Source organism: Lithobates pipiens, unplaced genomic scaffold (assembly GCF_037356315.1).
Source record: "Lithobates pipiens isolate NorthernLeopardFrog02 unplaced genomic scaffold, aLitPip1_a1.2 Scaffold_16, whole genome shotgun sequence".
In the NCBI taxonomy this organism is placed as follows: Eukaryota; Metazoa; Chordata; class Amphibia; order Anura; family Ranidae; genus Lithobates; species Lithobates pipiens.
Window position 1 is genome coordinate 515,140,077 of NW_027507748.1, and position 26,562 is coordinate 515,166,638.

The window sequence follows — 26,562 nt, forward strand, 5'->3', positions numbered from 1 at the left end:
TAAAAGCGACGCAGTGCCAAATCGCAAAAAGTGCTCTGGTCTTAAGCCAGCAAAATGGTCCAGTGGTTAAAACACGTTTCTATCTCACAGCGCACTCCCATTGGTGTTGGGCATCCAGGCACCCGCTTCCATCCCTGATTGGGTTGTCTCCCTGCAGTAGTGGCTCCCCCCTGCCTAGTCTCTTCTCTCCCCTGCTCATGCTCAGAGCAGGGGAATTTAACAGTGGCTCCAGAGGCAGCAACTTTGACCTTTACCTTTAATTTTTCTTTAAATTTGAATTTGCTTTGTAGTCCTGTAAAGTAGATATTTTACAGTAGCGATTCCTGTGTAGTCATGTGAGAGTCAAGTGAGAAAATGGCAAAAAAAAAAAAAAAAAAAATCTGCCTTTTCCGATTCTAATGTTTGCCTAAAGTGATTGCAAAGTCTCTTGATTTTTCACCATAATGCATTAATGGTGAAAAACCTTCTTTGCTGCATCTGCCCCCAGAGCCCCCCTTTTCCTTACATAAGTCCACCCGGCCCAGCGATGTGTACAAGTCCAGTGGCTCTAGCCGTTGTCTCTGACCTCATTGGACAGATTCATAGCAGCAGGAGCCATTGGCTCCCGCTTATGTCAATCAAATCCAGTGATGCGGGGGTGGGGCAGACTCTTGCTGTGGCAATGGATGCAGCAGCTGGACTCAGGACGACGCCCACATGGGTCCACACCCCCCCAAGTAACGTCACTTTCCCTGGGGGCACCCGATGAAGCAGAGGGCGCACTGGAGGGGCACCCCAGAAGAGGAGGATCGGCTGCTCTGTGCAAGGGTTTAAATATAACATGTTTGTTATTTTTATTTAACCACTTCAGCCCTGGACCAATTGTCAGCCTAAGGACCAGAGGTCTTTTTACAATTTCGCACTGCACTACTTTAACTGGTAATCGCAAGGTCATGCAATGTTGTACCCAAATGAAATTTGCATCCTTTTCTTCCCACAAATAGAGCTTTCTTTTGATGGTATTTGATTGCCTCTGCGATATTTATTTTTTACGATATAAAAGGAAAAAAGACTGAAATTTAAAAAATATATATATATATTTTCTACTTTTTGTTATAAGAAAAATCGAATGAACTAAATTTTAGTCATACATTTAGGCCAAAATGTATTCAGACACATGTCTTTAGTAAAAAAAAATGTCAATAAGTGTATATTTATTGGTTTGCGCAAAAGTTATAGCGTCTACAAACTAGAGTACATTTTCTGGAATTTACAAAGCTTTTAATTTATGACTGCCTATCTCATTTCTTGAGGTGCTAAAATGGCAGAACAGTACAAACCCCCCCCCCCCCAATGACCCCATTTCGGAAAGTAGACACCCCAAGGAAATTGCTGAGGGACATGTTGAGCCCATTGAATATTTTATTTTTTTGTCCCAAGTGATTGAATAATGACACAAAAAAAAAAAGTTTACAAAAAGTTGTCATTAAATGATATATTTCTCACACATGCCATAGTTATATGTGGAATTGCACCCCAAATATATTTTGCTGCTTCTCCTGAGTATGGGGATACCACATATGTGGGACTTTTTGGGAGTCTAGCCACGTACGGCACCCCGAAAACCAATCACTGCCTTCAGGATTTCTAAGGGTGCAAATTTTTGATTTCACTCCTCACTACCTATCACAGTTTCGAAGGTCAAAATAGCACAACCCCCCCCCCCCCCAAATGACCCCATTTTTGGAAAGTAGACACCCCAAGCTATTTACTGAGAGGCATGTTGAGTCCATGAAATATTTTATATTTTGCCACAAGTTGCAGGAATATTACAAATTATTTTTTTTTTTTGCACAAAGTTGTCACTTTGACCCCTTTCACACCACACCGCCCTTTGCGTCGGCGGTAAAACGCTGCTATTTTTAGCGGCGTTTTACCGCCGGATTTGCGCAGCATTTCGGGCGCTAGTGGGGTGCTTTTACCCCCGCTAGCGGCCGCAAAAGGGTTAAAACCGCCGGCAATACGCCGCAATAGCTGCGTTTTGCCGGCGGTATTACAGCGCTGCCCCATTGATTTCAATGGGGAGCAGCGGGGGAGGAGCGGTAAACACACCGCTCCTTCACCTCTCCAAAGAAGCTGCTGGCAGGAATTTTTTCTGACGTCCTGCCAGCGCACCGCTGTAGTGTGAATGCCCTCTGGCTTTCACACTACATACAATGGTGCAGCTTCTTTAGGGCGGATTGCAGGCGCCATTTTTAACGATATAACGCCTGCAAAACGCCCTGGTGTGAAAGGGGTCTAAATGATATATTGCTCACACATGGTATGGGCATAAGTGAAATTACACCGCAAAATAAATTCTGCTGCTTCTCCCGAGTACGGGGATATGACATGTGGGGGACTTTTTGGGAGCCTAGCCGCGTACGGGACCCCGAAAACCAAGCACCGCCTTCAGGATTTAAATATAAAACGCTACCAAAAAAAATATTAGCGATCGCAGGGATCAGGCCTGACTCTGCGAACGCTGCAGTTATGTGTTTAGTGTTTTGTAAGTGACAGTGATCGATCGATACTGCACTTGGGTTGGCTGGACGGAGGGGCAAAACGCAGGTGCTAGCAGGTATCTGGGCTGATCCCGCTAACAATGCGTTTTTTTGGAACCCTAAACTGCTGGGGACGCTAGTATAGATCTGATCAGATCAGATATTGATCTGTTCAGATACTATACCACTACGGGAGGTGTATGCTTTGACCCTAAAACCTAATTGATATCAACCGCCGGGTGATCAGGGGGTTAAACCTTTATTGGGTAATAAATGGTGGGTGCCCTGATGCTGTAAAAAGCAAACTAACTAACCAGAGTCACCCGCAACACTTATACGGTGATCACTGGTGAAAGGGTTAACTAGGGGCAATCAGGGGGTTAAAATCTTTATTAGGTAGCATATGGGGGTCCCTGACGCTATATAAAAACCTGACGGGGAACCTAAATAACTGGCTAACCAGCGTCCCCAGTGGCACTTATACAGTGATCGCTGGTGAAAGGGTTAACTCTAGGGGCAATCAGGGGGTTAAAATCTTTATTAGGTAGTATATGGGGGTACCTAATGCTATAAAAACCTGGCGGTGAACATAAAAAATAACTAGCTACCTAGCGGCACCAGTGACACTAATGCAGCGATCAGAAAAACGATTGCTTAGTGACACTGGTAAAAGGGGGTGAAAGGGTTAACTAGGGGCAATCAGGGGGTTAAAACCTGTATTGGGTAGTATATGGGGGTACCTAGCGCTATAAAAACCTGGCGGTGAACCTAAAAAAATAACTAGCTACCTAGCGGCACCAGTGACACTAATGCAGCGATCAGAAAAACGATTGCTTAGTGACACTGGAAAAAGGGGGTGAAAGGGTTAACTCTAGGGGCAATCAAACCTTTATTGGGGGTAGGGGGCTACCCTGGACCTAACACTATTGGGGGGTGATTTGTGTGCCTATGTGTACCTACGTGTCAGTGTAGTGTTTGGTGCACTTACTATTGTGTTCTCCTCGCAGTCCGGTCAAAAAGACCGCCCCGAGGAGAATGACATCACTTCACTTCCTCCCTGCCTGTGTTTACACTACACAGGCGAGGGAAGCTTCTCATTCGCCAGGAGCGATCGAGAGGGGATGGCCGTTGGTTTCTCATTGCGGATCACTCCTGAAGCAGAAGGGACCCCCGCAGCTAGCGGGAGGGGGTCCGATCGGACCCCCCACCCGCTGGAAGGCAAGCACGTACATGTACGTGCTTGTGCCTGTCAGTGCCATTCTGCCGATGTACATTGCCATGCGGCGGTCCTTAAGTGGTTAAAAAACAAACACAAAAAAACACACCTTTAAAATCACTTTAAGGAAATACTCTGCTTTATGTCTGATGACAAAGTTGAGGGTTATTAGGGACTTTAACAAAGCCATGTCCTGGTAAGGTCATGTAATTCCATCCCTAGGGACTTTACTTTATGTCTGGCAATTTATTAAGGGTCTAATTAACTAAGTTACAATAGCACCTGCCATGAAAGATATGTAGGCTGCTATCTTTGACCTCTCATCTTAAAAATGCTACTTACCTACCCTATCATGATGATGCTCTGGCATCAATACTTTTTGTATCATCGGCTTAAAAAAAGTATAGGGCTGGGAAATTCTAAAATATATGCCATGCCATGCATGACTGCTTTTGGATTGTGGCTCTGAAGTAGCCATACAACTAGCATTATCAGAATGAGGCCAGCAATGACTTCGTTCATGATTGGTGTACTTTAATTTATAGATACAGGGTCATACTGCTGTGGTAGTAAATGACCTTTGGAACCACATCACACAGCATGGAAACACAAGCATCTAACAAACCTGAAAGTGTTGCATGCTAAAAATATCAGAGGCAGCCATTGCTCTGCAACAGAACAAACACTTTTTGATAGGCAGCGCAATTGGTAAATTACCAATGCTCTTTTACAAGCTGTTATTTTTTGACTTCTTATTCTGGTTTTAATATTAGAGTAAATTTAGGCATGGTAAAAAGGGCTCTCAAGCAATTTCATCACATCTGCTAGTGTTTGAAAGTCCATTTTAGCACACCTTAATGTAAAACTGCATCTTTGAAGAATTCAGTAATGATTAGAGGTCATTGTTTAGGTCAGTTTGCTAATACAGTACACACTAGTCTTCCAATATTTGCTTTATCAAGTCCCTGAAATTACCTTTCCTTGCCACAAGTGTCTATTTTTATTCTACACTTCTTTGTCCTAAAATCTAGATGCAGCAATTATCTTTATATGCTACAGTAAATGCTGGATGTTTTTATTATAAATCAGTAAAGACAGTTTGTATTTTGTGAACAGGTACATTAGCTTTTTTTATACTAAAGCTATAGAGACAGCTATACAAACTTCCACTTAGGCCTTCAGTTAAGTAACAGTAATTTAGGGTTATAAAACCATGACACAGTATAAAGTACTAAACTGCCTTGTCGTCAGCTGAGCCCATTAGTGCCATTCATCCTGAGAGGCTGCAATATGTAATGGAAATGTACAATGATAAATTACTTTAGAACACTATAAAAGCCCAACCTTAAGATGACTTTAACAAGACAAAATATAGGATGGCTCATCCTACTGCCAATATGAATAAATAAATAAAAACATTTGTTTTAAAAGAGAAGTATGGACTTAAAGGGAAGGGAAGGGCTGGCTCAAATAGCTTTGGCTATACTTCTCCTTTAAGAGAATCTGTTGTCCTTCAACTAATAAATCTAGAGTTGCTGAATTTGTGCCGCAAACTGTATTTGGGTATTTACTGGACACAAGAAAAAAAATAAACTCACCTGTAAATTCTATATGTTGGATTACAGTACACAAGCTGAGTATTCATAGACCTTGGATTAGAGGCATGCACCTTCAGGTGACTGGACACTGGCAGAGCTTTCAATGGCATGCCTCCTGGGTGCCTTCCCTTTAACCCCACCCCACTTTGAGAGTCCTCATTTTTGTAGCAAGCAATGCAGAGTAACCCAATGACCTGTACTATATTCCAAGATATATTTACAGGCAAGCCAAAAAATCTCTCATCTTAACTGTACAGTACAGGGCATAGGCTGGGTATTCATAGACAATGGGATGGCCCTAAAAAATGAATGAGAAGGATTGGCAAGGGTGGCCCAAAAACAACAAGGATGGATAACCTTACAGCCGAAAACTACAACTGCAGAAGACATTCACATGGTGGAACTTTGAGGGCATGAACAGAGAACCAGGTGGTAGCTTTAGAAAGCTGGACTACAGAGGGCAGGTGCCAAAATGCCCAGGAAACACACACTGGCCTAGTGGAGTGATACAAAAGGCAGGGACAGAGCTTAGTGAGAAAATGACTCCCAACATCCGAAATAGCAACAATAGAATTAAACTGCATACAGTAGCAGCAAAAAAAGGGGGAAAAAAAAAAGACACACCCTCAGGGACTTTGAGCCAGCTGGATAAATTAGTAAGAAAAGGTTTACACCAATTTATTGGTATATAGTCATAAAATCAGAAAGATACAATCAAGTGCATAGTAAAAGATTGTATATATACACACAGATACAGAAAAATGGATTGCACAGTACCCACAACTGTGTAATTTGGTCCAACTAGCAGCCTGGTGTGGACCAGCTATGGGGATCCCAGGTTGTAACCTGACATTTTTCCGAGTGAACCCTTCTTCAAAGGGTTTTAATTTTAGATACACAAAAATTATATGTAGTATGATGACAGAAAACATGTGCATCTTCAAACAGAGCTTCCCAAGATCCGACACAGAGGGGGGCAAAGAACCAACAGCCTGCACCAGACAGCCTGCTACCACAAGAACCTACCCAGGTAACAGGGGACCCAGCCATGCAGCCTGGCTGGGTCCCCTGTTACCTGCATCGGTCCTTGTGCTAGCACACACCGGGTGCAGGGTGTTGGTTTTTTGCCCCCCTCTGTGTCAGACCTTGAGAGGCCTCAGCTCCGTTTGAAGATGCATACACATATTTTGTGTCATCAGACATTTTTTAATTTTGTGTACCCCAAAATTAAAACACAATTGAAACATATACAGAAAGCAGAAATTGTGTGTGAGCCAACCCTTAGGGTGTAAGCTTTGATGATGAGTCTTTAACACATGGACATGCCCTTAAATGGAGAAATGGGGCAGAGATTTAATTGCGAACAGCATTTCTGTCCCCAGTAAGTTAAAACAAATGTGAGGGTTTGCGTTGCTACAGACTTGGTTGATGGGGTAGTTCATTAAGTTAAAGTTTCTGGTGCTAAAAATACAGATGTAGATAGCACTTTGTCATGTCATGAGCACCAATGCTCATAGTGTAGACAACAAATAATATATTATATTTTTGGTTTTGGGTTTATTTGGTTTTGGGTTTTATACTGCTTTAACCCTTGGATGGTTCATTGGCTATTCAGCTGGACAAAGAATAGATACTAGAGTGTGGTTATAAATAGGGTTTATTCAGAACAGAGACCAGTCACATGTGGTATAGCACAAGGCTTTGTACTAGGTCTTCTATTTAATTTGTTTAAGGCTGGGGTCACACTATATGCAGCGCAGGGAACATCAAGGGGGTGAGTAAGGTTCAGGAGGGCAGTATTTTCTGGTACCAAAAGTATTTATTATAAGAAAGTGTACATATTGCAGGTGTAAGGCAGTTTTTTCAATATGAAGCCAAGATCAAGAAGACGGGGACATAATGTCAAACTAGCGGAAGTAAAACTGAAAACGAATCTAAAAAACAGAAGGATTTGAGGCAGCCCACATCCACAGAAGATCCACAGTTAGTTCTCCAAGATGTTTGGAACAACCTACCTGCCGAGTTCCCTCACAAACTATAAGTGTACTTAAAAGAAATGATTCCAAAAGTTTTGAGAATGACACAAATATACATTTTTACAAGGTCTGCTGCTTCAGTGTTTTTAGATCTTTTTTGTCAGATGTTACTATTCTATACTGAAGTATAATTACAAGCATTTCTTCAGTGTCAAAGGCTTTTATTGACAATTATATTAAGTTTATGCAAAGAGTAAATTTTTTGCAGTACTGATCCTTTTTTTTTTCCTTTGGTTATCAAGGGGGGAAATTTTCTGGTCTGTAAGTCTGTCTCCGATGTTTTTCCTGGAGAGAAGTGGCTTCTTTGCTGCCCTTCTTGACACCAGGCTATCCTCCAAAAATCTTTGCCTCACTGTGTGTGCAAATTCACGCACACTTGCCTGCTGCCATTCCTTTGTAAGCTCTGTACTGGTGGTGCCCTGATCCTGCAGCTGCATCAACTAGGGTTCAGGAGACGGTTCTGGCACTTGCTGGACTTTCTTTGGCGCCCTGACGCCTTCTTCACAAATGCAGTGGAAATGTTTTTTATTGGAGTACGTTTATTTTTAAAGAAAAGAGGGACTTTGCAATTAATTGCAATTCATCTGATCACTCTTCATAACATTCTGGAGTATATGCAAATTGTCATCATAAGAACTGAAGCAGCAGACTATTATTATTTGTATCATTCTCAAAACTTTTGGCCACGGCTGTAGTAGTAGATCCTGTGGTGTGGGTCCTCCTTGGAGGCCAAGTCAACAAACTCATTATTGTGTTGATGCATACACACCCAGCCATGCACATGATGTAAGTGAAAACATGATTCATAACACCAGGCCACCTTCTTCCATTGATCTGTGGTCCAGCATGGGCATCCTAACTGGTCTGCAGATAAGCAGCCCCATACACAACAAACTACAATGTCCATTTATTTGCTTTCAACACATCAGCTTCATGGACAACATACTAGCTGCCCAATATATTACACCAACTTTCAGATGCCATTGTAACAAAATAATTAATGTTATACACTTTACCGGTCAGTGGTCATAAAGTATATAACTTTCTGGCCTAAAAGCCAAACGCTGTGTGTGGCGGAAAACAAGCACTGCACATTGCCCTGAACACAGCACACCAACCCCACCGTGAAACATGGTGGTGGCAGCATCATGCTGTGGGGATGCTTCTCTTCAGCAGGGACAGGGAAGCTGGTCAGAGTTAACAGGATGATGGATAAAGCCAAATATAGGGCAATCTTAGAGGAAAACCTGTTATGCCGCGTACATACAATCAGACTATCTGGCGGACCTTTCCGAACGAGCGGACCTGCCCACACACAACGGGACTTTTCCGGCGGACCTATGGCGGGAGTCCATCGTACTTTTGAAATGAACGGACTTGCCCACACACAGAGGAAAGTCCGTTAATTTTGAACAAGGCACCAGGTAGAGGGGACTAGCGCAGGAGGTCAATGTCACCGCTTCCATGGGCGAGATTGACACCTCGCTGGCCCCGTCACCTGGTATGGACTTAAAGGGGAAGCCCTATGCCGAAAAAATGGCGTGGGGGTCTCCCCCAAAGTCCATATCAGACCCTTATCTGAGCACGCAGCCCGGCCGGTTGGTTTCTTTTGATAACTTGTGTTTTATTTACTTTTTTTCACCAGGTGAATGGGTAGGGGTACACTGTACCCCAATAGTCATTCACATAGGGTGGGTGGCCGGTATCTGGGGGCCCCCTTATTAAAGGGGGCTCCCAGATTCCGATGAGCCCCCCTGCCCACAGACCCCGACAACCAATAGCCAGGGTTGTCGGGAAGAGGCCCTTGTCCTCATCAACATGGGGACAAGGTGCTTTGGGGGGAGACCCCCAAGCTTCCCCTTTAAGTCCATACCAGGTGACGGGGCCAGCGACGTGTCAATCTCGCCCATAGAGGCGGCGACATTGACCTCCTTCGCTAGTCCCGTCTACCTGGAGACACGTTCTCCGTGTGCAGATAAGTCCGGCGGACTAGCGCACAGACAGACGGATTGTCCACGGACTACAATTTTTGAGTCAAAACTACTTTCCAAGTCCGCCAGATAGTCTGATCGTGTGTACGCGGCATTAGAGTCTGCAAAAGACTTGAGCCTGGGGCGGAGGTTCACCTTGCAGCAGGACAACACCATTAAACATACAGCCAGAGCTACAAAAGAAAGGTTTAAATGAGGCATTAATCATTCTCACGATCATTCCCACGAGGCAGATCCACTGCCTCGGAGTTCGCCTCTGTCTGCCAGCTCAGCGGGAGATCTCTCCGTTGTTCTCCATTGAGCCGGCGGATGACAGGTCCCTCTCTGCTCACTGAGCGGGGAGGGGCTTGTCGAGCGCTGCTGGTTTCTATGGAGGGATCGGAAGAAAACGCACATGCGATAGCGACGGTTCCGGATGTAGGACCATACGTCTGCTTTTGGCGGATCAGACCGGGTCGGATGTCAGCGGACATGTCACCGCTGACATCCGTCACTCCATAGACCAGCATGGAGTGCCCGTTCAGGTCCGCCATCAAAACTGACAGGCGGACCCTGAACGGACAGTGTGAAATGCATAGCCGTGTTAGAATGGCCCAGTCAAAGTCCAGGCTTGAAATTTGCTGATCGCAGATGCTCTCCATCCAATCTGACAGAGCTTGAGCCATTTTGCAAAGAATGGGCAAAAATGTCACTCTAGATTTGCAAAGCTGTTAGAGAAATCCCCGAAAAGACCTGCAGCTGTAAATGCAGCGAAAGGTGGTTCTACAAAGTATTGACTCAGAGGGGCTGAATACAAATGCACACCACACTTTTTTTTTATTTTTTTTACTTTTTGTAAAAAAAATTGAAAACCATTTATCACTTGCCTTTCACTTTACAATTTTGTGCCACTTTGTTTTGGTCTATCACATAAAATAAATTTAAGTTTTTGGCTGTAATATATATAAAATATATGTATATGTGTATGTGTGTGTGTGTGTGTGTGTATATATATATATTTAAAAAGGAGAGCAAAGGGCGGGACTTTACATGAGGCACACATTTCCTGCTGGGTGACTTGGATGGAGGCCCGGTGGAGCCTCCCTCTCCCCCTTTGGGCTGCTGTGGGTTAGGCTGTGGCGGCGCTCCCTATCCCTGCTTTTTTTTCTTTCCACTTGTGCCTTAACCACCTTACACACTGCTCAACACTTTCCATACACAATTTTAATTCACTTACATATTTTTTATGTTTTGACCCACTTGGGGCACAGTTTGTGTTGGCTGCTGTTGCCCAGGTACACTCCCTCAGCTCCGGAATTTGGCATCCTTAGCTGGTTTGTGACTCCCATGGCTGCACCACCATTGCGCAGATGCATACTTAAGTCTGTGGGTCAAATGTACATATGTGTGGGTTTTTCATATTCTACATTTGCCCACCTTTCCCCTAGACTATTTTAAATATGGTGGTCTTGCCTATCCATAGGTGATCACTACAGTTTTTCTCCTGATGAGTGGCTATAAGGTTCCGAAACGCATAGAGCTTACAACTACCGATATGTGTATACAATTATCAACCGTGTATAGACGTTCCATCTTGATCTATTTATTTTTTTATTATCCCCATCCAGTGACGCTTCAGTGCGTCACTAATTTGTATACTACGTGTGTATTTCCGGTATCAAGTTCTCCATCTATTTGCTAATATTTCTGTCAGGTCACCTGAGAACAGGTGACAGATGCACTCCGTAGGAGTCGGAAGTGCACCGCTAGGTAGTGGACCTTAGGACTCACTGCTGTGGATTGTACCCAGGGAGATTCAGGACACAGGTCTACAGGATCACTAACACAGATCCCAATGGGAGCTAGAGCATAGATTCCCCAGGGCGCGGAGGCTAAGAGCCAGCGGGTGTTCGCCAGAGCCCCCAGTGGTGAGGATGGACTTTGCTGCAGTCTGGCTCCAGGTCGCGGCCCCTAGGGTCTCACAGCTCACGCTCACAGACTACAGGAGAAGGAAGCAGCAGGCTGGAGCGACAAGGATAGTAAGGGGATACGGTAGAGGTCAGGGCAACTAGCAGACAGGAACAACAGAGCACACGCCAAAGGTTCAGGGTCACAGGCAGACAGGGATGGTCAGGGACATGCAAAAGGTCAAAGTCACAAGCAGACAGGAATCGTTAAGAACACGCAAAGGTCGGTAACAGAGTCAAACAGAGCACACGGCAAGCAGGAACCAGGAAGCCAAACACACAATGAATACACAATGGTTGATCAGCACTGTTGGCTTGCAGTGCACAGGTTAATATAGGGTTCCCTGATAGGGCCTGGGCTGGATCCATGCTTAGAGGAGAGGTTATAAAAACCACCAGGTGGAAGTGGCAGGCCTATTAGTCAGAACACATGAGGGGAGGTAAGCAACCAGAGGAACATCACTGCATAACCATGACAATTTCCTTGTTGGAATGTATATTTGAATGAAATATAAAATATTAATATATAGCTATGTGCATAAATAAGTAAATATATGACTATTTGAATCTATTAAAGCCTGTTTTTTACCCAATCTATGCATCTGCTTCCTTGTGCCTCATGTAACGTCCCACCTTTAGTTCTCTTTTTTTAACGCTGAACCGGGATGAAGGAGGCGACTTGAACAGCCCGTATAACCTCATTTAAAGTCCTAAAAATCCTTCTTTATTCTCTTTGTTTTATATATATATATATATATATATATATATATATATATATATATATACAGTGGGGCAAAAAAGTATTTAGTCAACCACCAATTGTGAAAGTTCTCCCACTTAAAAAAAGATGAGGCCTGTAAATGTCATCATAGGTATACCTCAACTATGAGAGACAAAATGTGGAAACAAATCCAGTCAATCACATTGTCAGATTTTTGAAAGAATTTATTTGCAAATTATGGTGGAAAATAAGTAATTGGTCACCTACAAACAAGATTTCTGGCTCTCACAGACCTGTATCTTCTTCTTTAAGAGGCTCCTCTGTCCTCCACTCATTACCTGTATTAATGGCACCTGTTTGAACTTGTTTTCAGTATAAAAGATACCTGTCCACAAACGCAAACAGTCACACTCCAAACTCCACTATGGTGAAGCCCAAAGAGCTGTCGAAGGACACCAGAAACAAAAATTGTAGACCTGCACCAGGCTGGGAAGACTGAATCTGCAATAGGCAAGCAGCTTGGTGTGAAGAAATCAACTGTGGGAGCAATAATTTGAAAATGGAAGACATACAAGACCACTTATAATCTCCCCCAATCTGGGGCGTCATGCAGGATCTCACCCCGTGGGGTCAAAATGATCACTAGAACGGTGAGCAAAAATCCCAGAACCACACGGGGGGACCTAGTGAATGACCTGCAGAGAGCTGGGACCAACGTAACAAAGGCTATCATCAGTAACACACTACGTCGCCAGGGACTCAGATCCTGCAGTGCCAGACGTGTCCCCCTGCTTAAGCCAGTACATGTCCAGGCCAGTCTTTAGTTTGCTAGAGAGCATATGGATGATCCAGACGAGGATTGGGAAAATGTCATATGATCAGATGAAACCAAAGTAGAACTGTTTGGTAGAAACACAACTCGTCATGTTTGGAGGAGAGAGAGAATGCTGAGTTGCAACCAAAGAACACCATACCTACTGTGAAGCATGTGGGGAGGCAACATCATGCTTTGGGGTGGTTTCTCTGCAAAGGGAACAGGACGACTGAACTGAAAGAATGAATGTGGCCATGTATTGTGAGATTTTGAGTGCAAACCTCCTATCAGCAAAGGCATTGAAGATGAAACGTGGCTGGGTCTTTCAGCATGACAATGATCCCAAACACACCGCTCGGGCAACGAAAGAGTGGCTTCGTAAGAAGCATTTCAAGGTCCTGGAGTGGCCTAGCCAGTCTCCATATCTCAACCCCATAGAAAACCTTTGGAGGGAGTTGAAAGTCCGTGTTGCATCTGGATGGAGGAATGGGCCAACATATCAGCAACAGTGTGTGACAACCTTGTGAAGACTTACAGAAAACGTTTGAGCTCTGCCATTGCCAACAAAGGATATATAAAAGTATTGAGACAAACTTTTGGTTTGACAAAATACATATTTTCCACCATAATGTGCAATTTGTTTGTTTCCACATTGAGGTATATCTATGATGACAATTACAGGCCTCTCTCATCTTTTTAAGTGGGAGAACTTGCACAATTGGTGGCGGACTAAAAACTGTTTGCCCCACTGTATATATATACATATAGTGCTTTTTTTCCCCTCAAACAATAGGTGCTGGAACTCAACCACGACACCCAACCCCCCCCCCCCCCCCCCCCACACACACACACATACATCCTCCAAATCATATCAAATAGTGGGTGTGGCCATATTTCACAAACAGTAGAAGGGTCTTAAAGGGGCATTAAATATCAGGATTGCATTACATACAGTGTGCAGAGCTGTCACTTGTAAACACAGAAACCAGACTTCTGTGTTTACAAGTGATTGTGGTGAGCAGGCAAAGGGTCTGAGCGGAGTTCCACCAAGTTCCGGCTGAAACAAAAAAAAAGAAGCCTTGTGTGTATATATTATACACACACACACACACACACACACACACACACACACACACACACACACACTTTCAAGTTAAGTGCCTGCATGCTATTAAATCATCTATGCATTCAAATTCCTCTCTCTCTAGAAGGCCAGCGCTTCAAGCTCATCAGGGGCAGCTTCTAATTTATTTGCCAAGATGTCCCAAGAAGGACTGAAATGGTTCTGCAGCCGGTACAATAGCCTTTTTGTGGCTGTGTGTATTCAGGTACTCTCACACCCTGCTGCCTGTCACCAAGTGGCTTCCAAGAAAAGTATAATGCACAGTCTGGATGATTACTGTGGAGAGGTTATTGAGAGCAATAGACCAATTACATCATATGTCCAAGGTTCTTGTCCCAGGCTTAAAGACCAAAGTTCACCTTTGGGGGAAAAAAAATAATAAATGCACGTATTTTTACAGGAAGACGCTGGAGCATGTTACACTTTTTACACTCTAAATACAGATGTCATGAGTAACATACTCCAAAATCAGTCACTTGGTTGAAGCTCAAGAACCACCTACAGTTAAAAATAAATAAAAATTTCAGAAGTGGCTTTACATACTGACATTGAGTGGCCACAATTTCAGTATATTCACAATGCAAAAAAAAACTGTGAACATCTAAAATAAAGCACATCTTTTTTATGTATAGTGAAAAAAGTGATTTAGTGATGAAAGTAAATGAGAAAATTGTCACGCAAGAAAAACAAATACCCACTAAATCCATTAGCTTTGCAAACAATATAGTGAAGTATTTGGTTATAAATAGGAGTCTGAATAAATTTAACAAAATCTGTTTACAGCACCTCTGTTCGTAGACCAAACATGCTCGTTTAATGTAAATCGAATAATTACTGATGGACTATGAAAAGTGAAATTGAAGTATGTTCTCTTAATGGAAATAAGTCACTTTGTTGAAGTAAATAAAACACATGCCTTTTAACATTTAGAAGTCCTACTTTCAACTTACTTGAGCACTTAAGCACTGATGTGAAATAACATTTCCATGCTGCTCAAAAAGCACAGAAAGCTGTTTATGCACAGAATATGAAAACACATAAATATATATATAAAAAAAAAACAAAAAAACTGATACTTTGCCATATCTGTACATGCTTTGTACTGTAGTCACATCTTGCTTATGATTTTCTTTATCAAATTAAGATTTCTCAAGCAAAATGTTTGCCTGATTTTGGCAATCAAGTGAGTGGAGACCTCCAAGGCCTCATACACCCCGATTTCTTGTAAATGCTGTTTCTTCTGATAGTATAAAATCAGCATTATAAACTCACCTCAGCTGCATTTTTTCAAAACAGCTTAGGTGAGTTTAGCAGAGTTTGTAGTTTATATCATCAGACAGAATATTAATTTATTCTGGCTATTGAAATACACACTCAAGTGCTAGTGTTTAGGCACATTTAACAGCATTCTTTGCGGTCAAAAATGCCTCTCTTGAACACGACTTTAGGGCCTTCACAAAACATCCTCTAAACTCCCCTGCTACTAAACTGCTAAAAACTTCTATGTGTGCATAGACACGTAGGATAACATTAGGATTTTTTGTACTCACTGTAAAATCTTTTTCACGGTAGTTCACAGACTGACACAGCTCCTTTCTTATACCATCGGGTTGTTACGCCACCTTCAGGAGAGGACTGGGCAGAACATGTTATTATGTTATAATAAAACTAGAACTTTCTAGTTCCGCCCAAAGGGCGGTCCCTTAGGTAACAACCCCCCAGCCTGCTACTGCAGCCTCAGTATGTCAACAAGCAGTACAACGTAAAAAATGGGTGGGTATGTGTCAGTCGGTGAACTACAGAGAAAAGGATTTTACAGTACAAAAAATCCTATATTCTCTTTTACATTCAGCGACTGACACAGCTCCTTTCTTATACCATCGGGACATTCCCAAGCAGTGCCAAAATGAGGGGTGGGAAAACAGCATAAACTTCATCCACAATAGCATATGGGAGCCAGTATGAAACTTCACCCACAAAAAACAGTGTGGGAATAGCAAGGAACTGCTATAACCACAAAAAACAGAGTGCTCCTCAATCCGGGAGTCACAACCTACAGACCGCGTCAAAACTTGCGGTAACAATGCAACAGTGCATTAACTTAACAGTACTGTGTTTTTATATTAAAAAACAGGAAAAGAAATGTAAGTGCAATTGCAATTACACGGCCGCCTGCAAAACTTTGCGGCCAAAACAGGCATCAGCCGATGCACCGACATCTGCCTTGTAGAATTTTGTAAATGTGTGAACAGATGACCAAGTCGTCGCTTACACACTTGAGTGACAGACGTTTGATGTCGGAAGGCCCAAGACATTCCAATTGCCCTGGTGGAGTGGGCCATGACCGGAAAAGGGGGGCACCTGCCCCTCCAGGGCATAGGCCTGTACTAAAATCTGTCTCATCCATCTGGAAATGGTGGCCGACGAGACCGACATGCCTTTTTTCGGACCAACCACCAAAACAAACAAGGAGTCTGACTTCCGAAAAGGGAGCCGTAGCAGACAAATACAACCTCAGAGCCCGGACCACATGCAGGGAATGAAGGGCCACCGACTTAGGACACAGAGATGGTAACACAATGTCTTCATTGATGTGGAATGCCAAAACTACCTTTGGCAGAAAAGAAGGTTGCAGACGCAACACCACCTTATCCTTGTGGATAACCAGATAGGGCGCCTTGCAAGACAAGGCCACCAGTTCCAAAACCCTCCTGGCCGATGTAATGGAAAGACCACTTTCTGCAGAAAAAAAAACAGAGGCTGCAGTAGCAGGCTGGGGGGTTGTTACCTAAGGGACGCCCCTTGGGCGGAACTAAAAATTATAACATATTAACATGTTCTGCCTAGTCCTCTCCTGAAGGTGACATAACAACCCGATGGTATAAATAAGGAGCTGTGTCAGTCGGTGAACGTAAGAGAAAGGTGAGTTTAACAGCAGCAGTGTGTATGAGGCCGAAAAAACAGCATAAGAAGTCCTTTCCACCTTCATTTTGAGTTCAGCTGCCAATTAAATTTAGTCGGAGGGAATCTGGCTTAAGTGCTATGCTTGTATACCGATATCAGGATACTTTGAGCTGTTTTAAAAAGATGTCACACTATGAAGAGTTTTTTCTCTTACTTTTAAAGTGATCGTATATCTATGGTCTCTGCAGAGGACTACTACATAAAGGAAATGTGATGTTTTCTGGTTTTACCAGAATTGCAATATTTTGTTAAGTATTTTTGGACATGTGGTGGTGGCGGAGTTTTTCACGAAGGTGTAGTGGATGCGATACAAGAAGAAATATTGCTTGATTGAAGAAATTGTGTTTTTTATACAGACTATCCACATTAACTTTGATAAGCTTTGATTAGCTCCCACTGCTGTCAATCACAGCCAGTGAGCCAAGGAGGAGAGAGAAGCAAAGCTGAGCCATAGCTGTGTGTGTGAATGTACATGCAGAGCAGTGGCTCAGGAGCACGCCTGCTCGAGTGCCCCATTGCAAGCTGCTTGCTCTGGTGGCACCCGGCAGAGGGGAGGGGCCATGAACACCAGCAGGGGACCCATAAAGAGGAGGATTGGGGCTGCTCTGTGCAAATTCATTGTATAGAGCAGGTGTGTATAACATGTTTGTTTTTTAACCAGTTGCCAACCGCCGCACGCCGATGTACGTCGGCAGAATGGCACGGGCAGGCATAAGGGCTTACATGTACGTCCCTTGCCTCCCGCGGGTCGGGGGCCCGATCGGGCCCCCGCCCGGTGCCTGCGGCGGTTGGTTTTCGTCCGGGAGCGATCCGGGACGAGGGGGCGGCCATTCATTCATGGCCACCCCCTCGCGATCACTCCCGACGAATAGAAATCACCCGTGAGATCACTTCCTCTCCTGTAATGTAAACACAGGAGAGGAAGTGATGTATTCTCTCCTCCGTGTCGGTATTTTTCGTTCCGACACGGAGGAGAGCGGATCGGTGAGTTGCACCAACACTCTACACACACAGTAGAACATGCCAGGCACACTCACACCCCCCCTTTACCCCCCGATCACCCCCCCAATTACCCCTGCCCCCCAGTCACAGTGACACCAATGTCATTTTTTTTTTTTTTTTGCATTGGTGTCATTTGTGACTGTAATAACTGTTAGGGCAGTTAGAGTTAGCCCCCTTTAGTTCTAATGTACCCCCCTAACCCCCCCAATAAAGGTTTAACCCCGTGATCACCCCCCGTCGCCAGTGTCACTAAGGCTGGGTTCACATTGCAGCGGTTTATGAGAACGAATGTGATTCGCACCGCACTGCAGTGCAAATCACATCCGATCTCTGTGCGATTCGAGTTCAGCCATTCGCCGCACCCGCCACACCCGCCGCAAATTCGCACGGGACCCTTTTTTTGGCCCGCAGCAGAATCGGATCGCATGGGTGTTCACACCATGCGATCCGAGTTTGCAGATCGCACTGCGATATGCGAACTGATCTGGGGGTGTCAGTAACATTTCACTGACACTCCCAGCAGTTCGCATAGGGCAGTGTGAACTGCCGCCGGGAGGCATGCGATGCGGGAACCCGCCGCGGATTCGCGGCGTTTCCGCATCGCTCCAGTGTGAACCCAACCTAATAAGCGATCATTTTTCTGATCGCCGTATTAGTGTCACAGGTGACGCTAGTTAGGCAGGTAGGTATTTAGGTTCGCCGCAGCTTTTTATAGCGCCAGGGACCCCCATATACTACCGCATAAAGCCCCCTGATTGCCCCCTAGTTAACCCTTTCACCTGTGATCACCATATAACTGTTACAGGTGACGCTGGTTGGTTAGTTATTTTTTTATAGTTTCAGGGCACCCGCCATTTATTACCTAATAAAGGTTTAACCCCCTGATCACCCGGCGGGTGTCATTTGTGACTAATAACTGTTAGGGCAGTTAGGGTTAGCCCCCTTTAGTTCTAAGGTACCCCCTAACCCCCCCAATAAAGGTTTAACCCCGTGATCACCCCCCGTCGCCAGTGTCACTAAGGCTGGGTTCACATTGCAGCGGTTTATGAGAACGGATGTGATTCGCACCGCACTGCAGTGCAAATCACATCCGATCTCTGTGCGATTCGAGTTCAGCCATTCGCCGCACCCGCCGCAAATTCGCACGGGACCCTTTTTTTGGCCCGCAGCAGAATCGGATCGCATGGGTGTTCACACCATGCGATCCGAGTTTGCAGATCGCACTGCGATATGCGAACTGATCTGGGGGTGTCAGTAACATTTCACTGACACTCCCAGCAGTTCGCATAGGGCAGTGTGAACTGCCGCCGGGAGGCATGCGATGCGGGAACCCGCCGCGCATTCGTGGCGTTCCCGCATCGCTCCAGTGTGAACCCAGCCTAATAAGCAATCGTTTTTCTGATCGCTGTATTAGTGTCACAGGTGACGCTAGTTAGGCAGGTAGGTATTTAGGTTCGCCGCAGCTTTTTATAGCGCCAGGGACCCCCATATACTACCGCATAAAGCCCCCTGATTGCCCCCTAGTTAACCCTTTCACCAGTGATCACCATATAACTGTTACAGGTGACGCTGGTTGGTTAGTTATTTTTTTATAGTTTCAGGGCACCCGCCATTTATTACCTAGTCTCACTAGTGTACCCCTAAATTTAGGGGTGTCTACTTTCCAAAATGGGGTCATTTGGGGGGGGTTTGTGCCATCTTGGCATTTTATGGCCTTCAAAACTGTAACGCCCTTAGAAAGCCTGAAGGCGGTGCTTGGTTTTCGGGGCCCCGTACGCGGCTAGGCTCCCAAAAAGTCCCACATATGTGGTATCCCCGTACTCAGGAGAAGCAGCAGAATTTATTTTGGGGTGTCATTTCACATATGCCCATGGCATGCGTGAGCAATATATCATTTAGTGACAACTTTGTGGAAAAAAAAAAAAAAAAAAAAAGTTTGTAATATTCCCGCAACTTGTGACAAAATATAAAATATTCCATGGACTCAACATGCCTCTCAGCAAATAGCTTGGGGTGTCTACTTTCTAAAATGGGGTCATTTGTGGGGGTTTTGTGCCATCTTGGCATTTTATGGCCTTCAAAACTGTAATAGGTAGTGAGAAGTGAACTCAAAAATTTACGCCCTTAGAAAGCCTGAAGGCGGTGCTTGGTTTTCGGGGGCCCCGTACGCGGCTAGGCTCCCAAAAAGTCCCACATATGTGGTATCCCCGTACTCAGGAGAAGCAGCAGAATTTATTTTGGGGTGTCATTTCACATACGCCCATAGCATGTGTGAGCAATATATCATTTAGTGACAACTTTGTGTAAAAAAAAAAAAAATTTTTTTTTTTTGTCATTATTCAATCGCTTGAGGCAAAAAAATAAAATATTCAATGGGCTCAACATGCCTCTTATCAATTTCCTTAGGGGGTCTACTTTCCAAAATGGGGTCATTTGGGGGGGTTTTGTACTGCCCTGCCATTTTAGCACCTCAAGAAATGAGATAGGCAGTCGTAAACTAAAAGCTGCGTAAATTCCAGAAAACGTACCTTAGTTTGTAGATGTGACAACTTTTGCGCAAACCAATAAATATACAATTATTGACTTTTTTTTTACCAAAGACATGTGGCTGAATACATTTTGGCCTAAATGTATGACTGAAATTGAGTTTATTGGATTTTTCTAATAACAAAAAGTAGAAAATATAATTTTTTTTCAAAATTTGCGGTCTTTTTACGTTTATATCGCAAAAAATAAAAATCGCAGAGGCAATCAAATACCATCAAAAGAAAGCTCTATTTGTGGGAAGAAAAGGACGCAAATTTTGTTTGGGTACAACATTGCATGACCGCGCAATTACCAGTTAAAGCAGCGCAGTGCCAAAGTGTAAAAAGACCTCTGGTCATTGACCAGCAAAATGGTCCGGTCTGAAAGTGGTTAAAGTGTCTTTAATATCACTTTAAACATGATTGCCTGAAAACAGGGCAGGGTCGAGATCCCCATGTAATCAAAAACAGGTTCCGATTTTTAAAGAAGGTGTGCAATAACTATATAAACAGAGTGCCAGCAGATTTTTTAATTTTTTTTATTTAAATATACCTTTTTTTTTAAATTTAGGATAATAATGTGATTTGTTAATAAGGATAGGTGGTGTATGTATGGATTTTATTGATGGGTCAACTTTAATAGAGAAAGAGAAAGATAAAATGCCAATGCTATTTTTCCTTCTGCAAATACCAGTTTCGTGGCATGTTCTGCTTCTAACTTCAATAAATCATGTCCCTTACCTGGAACAAGCATGCAAATAAAGGATGCTTGGCATTGGTTTTAAACATTTTATGTTTTTATTGTTAATTCTTTATTTAAGAAGGAAGAACATGCAGGAATACAGAGATGTGCTGACATCGGATAGAGAAGAGAAAAATTAGGGAGCAGGAAAGAGAAGGATTGTTGAAAGAAAGTAAAGGGGGCTGAATAGGGATAGGAAGAGAGAGAGAAATAGGATAAAAAAAAAAAAAGGGGGGGGGGGAGGGACTTTTGATAACAGGCTAATCCAGCAAAAGTGTCAGGTAGAGGGGTTAAGACAAACCATATTACACTGTTGGGGATGCTTAAAATGGTCAGCTTTTATCCAACCAGCTTAAACCTTTTTTCCAAAAGAAACAGCTCAGTTTAAATTTCTAGCATGGTTCCAGTGTGCCAGGATGAATGGCTCCCGCGCATACATAGGAGTGACATCATCCTCCACCAGCGAATTAAGACAGCTGAAGACCAGCACCAGGGTGAAGCTGGGGAGAAGATGCCATTGGGGCAGAGGTAAATAATTCTTGCTGTAAGTTCCACTTTAGAGTTCTTTTAAGAATAGTCAGCCCATGGGGTTATAAAGCTGCTGTGTGATTTCACTGCAAAATAGACAGCGTTAAAAGAGAAGTAAATGTGTTTTTTTTTTTTTGTAGGAATCACACTTACATCGGTCCAATGCTGCATCTCTCAACCCTGTGCCTCTGCACTGAGAGTCAATCGCTTGGTTTGCAGAGCTCCATGAGCAGAGAGCTGTATACCATCAGTCACCGCTCTCTGCTCTTCGCCCTTCTCACTCATGTGGAGGAGGCGGAGCAGCCAGCTCAGCCCAGGCACCTGGTGGATCCAGACTTTATTGTTGTGTTGACACAGTGGACTGACATCCGTGACATCAGCAGAGAGTTGACTTCAGCATGCTCTCTGCTGAAAATGGGTCACGGGAGTGTACAATGAACTGCACTCCTGTGATCCATAGGAGAAGTACAGCCAAACCAACTTTGGCTGGACTTCTCCTTTAACTAGCCACTCTGTTACAGATCATAGAAAAATAGTAGATCTACTGGCAGGATCAGGTTTTAAAATGGTTATAAAATGGACAAAGAGAAAAAAAATCCCCTCTCCTAATGATAGTGACACAGACTGCATTATATGTGTGATTATACTAGGTTCGTTACCACAGGGCATGTTCTCCCCTTAATGCCAGTGTGAATATTCCCCACATGACGTAGTACCCAGTAATCAAAAAAAAATTGAAAAAAATATCAACAGAGTAAGTGTTTATGAAATGCATTTTTGTATCTGTGCACAATGTTAAAAAAAAAAAAAAAACATCCAAGGAGGTATACAGTTGCTGAAATTACCTTTATGTTGTATAAAAAGAGAAAAATAGGAATGCAAGTAAAATCAACTAACCATGTTCCTAGAATTGCAGTCATTGCACAAACCATAATCTAGAAACACATAATAAAAATAAACAGTAAAGGAAAAGTACTGAGCAAGGAATAGATAAGAGTACTCTGTTTCTAACAAATTAAATTACCCCTTGGAAAAGCAATGGTTCTGATCAGTAGAGTAAAAATAGCACAGAAGAATAAAATTCTAGAGAAAAAAAAAAGATTTCTCTATGAAGAAAGTAATTATTAAACTCATTTTTTTAAAATATGAAGACATGAAAATGTTTATTATAAAGCATAACTAAAAAAAATAAAAATTCCAAAAGTACATCTTTAAAACGTAATTCTAGTTTACAAAAGCATTATTGGTTTTTGGATAAAAGTTGGGCACTATTCTAATTGCTATACGCAGACCAACAATTAAAACGGTTATTATTATAATACAGGATTTATATAGTGCCAACAGTTTGCCACCTATTTATATAATGAAGGCAGACAATACAGTTACAATACAATTCAAGACAAAAATTAATCCGAATCGTAAATCAGAGCTTGCAACCTAATAGTGTATAGTTTAAAGGAGAAGTTAATGTTTGTAAAAAAAAATATATATATAAATAAATGCACTTCTTTTTGCAGGTAAAACATTGTGCATTTTTTTTTCCTTTACTATGAGATTACAAGACTACTTAAGCCACATACACACTATCAATTTTTCTGCTGAGTTTTGTCTTCAGGTTTACCATAACCATGTAGTAGAAGGGCCTGCTGAATGCATACAAATTGAAACTCCTAAGGTTTGACCTCATATTATATGGTTTTGGTAAATCTGAAGGAAAAAAAAAATCAGCAGAAAATCTGATAGTGTGTATGGGGCTTAAAGTGGTTTTAAACCCTTACAAACCACTTTGACCTACAGGTAAGCCTAGATTAAGGCTTACCTGTAGGTCCAAGAAATATCTCCTAGTTTAGGAGATATTTGCCAAAACACAGGCACCGCTGTCTGCGGCGCACTGAGCGCGCCGCTGTCAACGGCGATATGCCGCGAGTGGCGGCTCCCGTGCGCGGGAGTGATATCATAGCGGTTTCATCGAATGACAGCGCTGGAGCAGCGAGACCCACCGAGAAGATGGATGCGCCAGACTACAGGGGACAGCGGTGACTTCGCTGGCTTGTGTCAGGTAAGTGACACATAATGGACTAATATGGGATGCATAGTAGTCCATTATGCTTTACCTTATCAGGGAATCAAAGAGGAAGTAAACCCATCAGGGTTTACTTCCTCTTTAAGCGTTACACCTCGATCGAAAGATTGCGGGTGCCATGCAGGGCTCTTGCAGACAGTCTGTGTAAGCTGTCAGCTCATATCTTGCATGGGCAGGCAGTTATATACTGACAGAAAGACTCAAACTACCTAGAAGACTCAACAGCACCCTGGTAGTTCACTGAGAGCTACAAGCCAACAGCTACAAAGGCTGTCAATACCTGTAGTTCTCCCATTCAAGTCATGCAGCCGGGTGGACAGAGTGGGAGAGAAGATCGTCCGCTTGCTGTCAAAACTGGGGTTAAGGGGGGTGTGGGGGCCAGTGCATCTGTAACATGTTACACCCTGAATGTTACAAAATGTGAACTTAACCAGGACCAGAGCAGTTTAGTGTGCAGGCAACCCTGTTTTGAGCTACAGAGCCATGCGGCGGGGGGTGGTATGATGTGCATTTTTACTTTATGTAAAGTGTACAAAATGACATTTCATTCATGTCACTGCATAGACCTGAAATTGTAAAAAACCCCATAACGTTTACATTTTCTAAAAGACCCTGCAGAATAAAATGGTGGTTCTTCCTATGTGTTATGTCATATGATATTAGCGCAGCGGTTTATCAAGTGCACATGTTCAGAAAAAAATACATTGTACAGTGTAAATTTTCTGTCCCCTCAAAATAATTAAACACACAGCCTTTAATGTCTAAACTGCTGGCAACAAAAGTGAGTACACCCCTAAGTGAAAATGTCCAAATTAGACCCAAAGTGTTAATATTTTGTGTGGCCACCATTATTTTCCAGCGCTGCCTTAATCCTCTTGGGCATGGCGTTCACCAGAGCTTCACAGGTTGCCACTGGAGTCCTCTGTCACTCCTCCATGACGATATCACAGAGCTGGTGGATGTTAGAAACCTTGCACTCCTCCACCTTCCATTTGAGAATGCCACATAGATGCTCAATAGGGTTTAGGTCTGGTGACAGGCCAGTCCATCACTTTTACCCTCAGCTTTTTTAGCCAGGCAGTGGTCATCTTGCAGGTGTGTTTGGGGTTGTTATGCTGGAATACTGCCCTGCAGTCCAGTCTCCGAGGGGAGGGGATCATGCTCTGCTTCAGTATGTCACAATACATGCTGGCAGTCATGGTTCCCTCAATGAACTGTAGCTCCCCAGTGCGGGCAGCATTCATGCAGCCCCAGGCCATGACACTTCAACCACCATGCTTGACTGTAGACAAGACACACTTGTTTGTTTACTCCTCACCTGGTTGCTGCCACCCCATCTGAACGAAATAAGTTGATCTCATCAGAACATGGTTCCAGTAATAAAATGTCCTTAGTCTGCTTGTCTTTAGCAACATCTTTAGAAGAGGCTTCCTTCCTTCTGGGACGACGATCATGCAGGCCAATTTGATGCAATGTGTGGCAAATGTTCTGAGCACTGACAGGATGACACCCCCCCCCTCAACCTCTGCAGCAATGCTGGCAGCACTTATACGTCTATTTCCCAAAGACAACCTCTGGATATGATAGGGAGCATGTGCACTCCACTTCTTTGGCTGGGGCCTGTTCTGGGTGAAACTGCTGTATGGTCTTGGCCACCGTGTTGCAGCTTAGTGTCATGGTCTTCTTATAGCCTAGGCCAGTGATGGCGAACCTTGGCACCCCAGATGTTTTCGAACTACATTTCCCATGATGCTCAGCTACACTGCAGAGTGCATGAGCATCATGGGAAATGTAGTTCCAAAACATCTGGGGTGCCAAGGTTCGCCATCACTGGCCTAGGCCATCTTTATGTAGAGCAACAATTCTTTTTTTCACATCCTCAGAGAGTTCATTGCCATGGTGAACCTCCAGTGACCAGTGGGAGCACCTGATACTTTGTAACACTAACGAGTCACATGACAGCGGGAAGGAAAAATGGCTAAATGGACCCAATTTGGAAATTTTCACTTAGGGGTGTACTCACTCTTGTTGCCAGCAGTTTAGACATTAATGGCTGTGCGTTCAAGTTATTTTGATGGGACAGAAAATTCACACTGTTATACAAGCTGTATACTCACTACTGTACATTGTAGAAAAGTGTAATTTCTTCAGTGTTGAAAAGTTATAATAAAATATTTACAAAAATTATATATAATTTTTACTGTATATATTTCCTGGCCAGCCTCACGTCAGTACAAATGGATTGACTCTTCCTTCATACCCTCAGGACCACCTACTCATACCCATTCCTCTCCTCTTTTTTTTTTGGCCAGACTCCAGGCTACTAGACACATTTAAAAAACAAACAAAAACTTGTGAGCAGCAATCCCCCGCTACCGAACCCCCCCCCCCCCCCCCAGGTTCAACCTCTCCTGGGGTTGGAGGGTCCAGCAGGTTGGAGGCAAATCCTCCTAAAAGACTGGATGCCCTGGTGTATAATTAATTTATATATTGATGGAACTGTCCAGCAACCAGGGTGCCTCCATCAAGGTAAAGATTGCGCTAGTCTGGAACCATAGCCAAACACCCAAGATCTAGACAACACTAGCATAGGTGCAACACTCTTTATTGTAAACCCACACAGAATTTTTATACCACACAAAATCCGATAAAAGTTTGATCACGTTACCCTAAGCAATTAGCACATCTAAAGAACTGCCAACCTAAACAGTATGCTAATCCACATCTAGCAAATAATAGCTGACAGTGATC

At 43.5% G+C, this 26,562-nt stretch overlaps 1 protein-coding gene across 1 annotated transcript in view; it reads right to left on the bottom strand.

Annotated features, from left to right (window-relative positions):
* Positions 1-26,562, bottom strand: part of TDRD3 (tudor domain containing 3) — a 439,138-nt gene that overhangs the window by 158,346 nt on the left and 254,230 nt on the right. The window lies entirely within an intron of this gene.